This window comes from Pipistrellus kuhlii, unplaced genomic scaffold, assembly GCF_014108245.1.
Source record: "Pipistrellus kuhlii isolate mPipKuh1 unplaced genomic scaffold, mPipKuh1.p scaffold_m20_p_10, whole genome shotgun sequence".
Lineage (NCBI taxonomy): Eukaryota > Metazoa > Chordata > Mammalia > Chiroptera > Vespertilionidae > Pipistrellus > Pipistrellus kuhlii.
The window spans coordinates 4,765,539-4,767,939 of NW_023425405.1; the positions used below are offsets into that span (position 1 = coordinate 4,765,539).

The 2,401-nt window shown below is 40.9% G+C and overlaps 1 pseudogene; it reads right to left on the minus strand.

The window, feature by feature from the left end:
• Positions 1-1,518: 1,518 nt before the first annotated feature.
• Positions 1,519-2,024, minus strand: LOC118711876 (annotated as a pseudogene).
• Positions 2,025-2,401: the final 377 nt, after the last annotated feature.

The following is a 2,401-nucleotide window of genomic DNA, read 5'->3' on the forward strand; positions in this document are numbered from 1 at the left end:
ACACTGAAGACTATAATTTTTCAGGTACTTCCTTGAAAGATAGTCCACATCCTTCTAAATTGCTCTGGAAGTCATTTCTGTGTCCCCATAATCCCAACCATTGCTGCATGGCAGGTGAGAGCAGCACCGCACAGGTCTCCTCTGCCTCTGTATGCTGCTCATTCACTCATTCATCCATTCATTCACTCACACATACCCTTTCCATCAGATCCTGAAGTTAGACATGGATATTAAAAATGTCTGCTCCCAGAACATGAGCAAGAAAAACAGCCAATCTGATCTATACTCTAAGGAATTACATCCAGAGTTGTTACAGAGGCTAACACAAGGACTCCTGCTTTCATCAGTGGGATTGGGTGTCAAGAAAAGCTTCAAAGAGGAAAAGGCCTCTGGAAAAGGCCAGCTGTTTCTTTTTTTAAAATATATATTTTATTGATTTTACACAGAGAGGAATTGAGAGGGACAGAGAGTTAGAAACGTCGATGAGAGAGAAACATCGACCAGCTGCCTCTTGCACATCCCCCACTGGGGATGTGCCCACAACCAAGGTACATGCCCTTGACCAGAATTGAACCCGGGACCTTTTAGTCCGCAGGCTGACGCTCTACCACTGAGCCAAACCGGTCCCGGCATGCCAGCTGTTTCTGTTACAGACAGGAGTATGAAGGACTAACATAGAAGGAGAGCATGAGTCAAAGGAGGTCAGAGTTTACATGCAGATTGAAGCGACAGTCACATGTGTAAAGAAGATTGTTTTTATACCCATCCACTCTCCCTTTCCAGGCTAAACAGACCGATCCACAAGTGTTTCTTGTAAATATTACTATTTGTTTGTATTTTTGCTCCCAGATACCTTTGTTAACTTGCTCTGTGGAAGTTTAATTGATAAAAAAAAAAAAGTCTGTGGTGTTTAAACAGGACAAAATATTCTGCCCTGTATCCAGAGAGCTTTCCATTTGTCTTTGCAAAAAGCTTTAACTATTTTTTAAAAACCTAAGTGGGGGAAGCAGTTGAGCTAACCTACTAAGCCTGGTATACCATAAAGTACAAATATCCCAATACATTTTTTTTTTCTGGTTACATAGGCATTACTCTTAAAACTTACTGGTGTTTTAATGAAGATCCAATAATGTAAACTGTGACTAGGGGGATGAAAATTCTTAAAACCAGATTGAACCACATGTAAATGATATATGCACTTTTGACATGAATCTCCTAATGTCATTCTATAGGGACAAGGTTGAGCAGATATTTAGCAGCTTCCATTTATTATTTTGCAGCATTTTTCACATGTACATCTGGAGAGCAGAAGAGAACTCTATGAATTTGCTTCAGTTTGCTGTATTTTCCCTATGGTGAAACATAAAGACTTAAATTGTAGGTAGTTAAGAAAAGAGGGACAGGGGATGAGAAAATCCATGCTCCAGTAATAAGCAACTTCCAAATAGCTGAGTTAGTTGCAGGGATTTTATACCAGCATTAGTGACAGGTCATTTAACTTTATTCTTTATGTATATATTTATCAGCACAGAAGTCTTTTATTTTCCCCACTTATCATGTCATGAATTCATAGGGAATGGGTTCCAGCACCTCAGGCTTCTTCCCATCGATTCTCACAAATGTGCTTCTCTGGGTGCAGCAGGCTGATGCTTCAGGTGAACCCAGGTACCTTTCTCTTTGGCCTCCTCCTTTTTCTGATCATTTTCCTTCACACGTTTCAGGAAGCTACTTGGCTCTTAAAGTGCTCAACACATACATGAACTCTCTTGGCAAGAATCTTGCCCTTAACTTGGTTGTTCACTATAATGCTCACTGCATGCTGGGTGACCTTGTAGACTCTTCCAGTTTTGCCATGGTAACATTTGTGGGGCATTCCCTTTTGAACAGGGCCCATTCCCTTGATGTCCACAATATCAGCTTTCTTGTAGATTCACATGTATGTGGCCAAAGGAATAACTCCATGTTTTCTAAAAGGCTGAGAGAACATATAGTGGTGCTGTCCTCTTTCCCTTTGTGTTAATCATTTTGGCAAATTACTAGAAGGTGGCAGTTCTCGCTCAAAGGCTTAATATATATTTTTTACTTATTTCAGAGAGGAAAGAAGAGAGAGAGAGAGAGAGAGAGAGAGAGAGAGAGAGAGAGAGAGAGAGAGAGAGAGCTCGCACATAGATACATCAGCGATGAGAGATAATTCTTTGATCAGCTACCTCCTGCATGCCCCTATTAGGGATTGAACCTGAAATTCAGGCATATGCTCTGACTGAGAATTGAACCACAACCTCATGGTTCATGGGCCAACACTCAACCACTGAACTACACTGGTTGGGCTAACTGTGTTCTTGATCACATTGGGAAATAAAAGAAGGTAGAGTCATTGAGTACAGGGGTTTATAGTAAACTG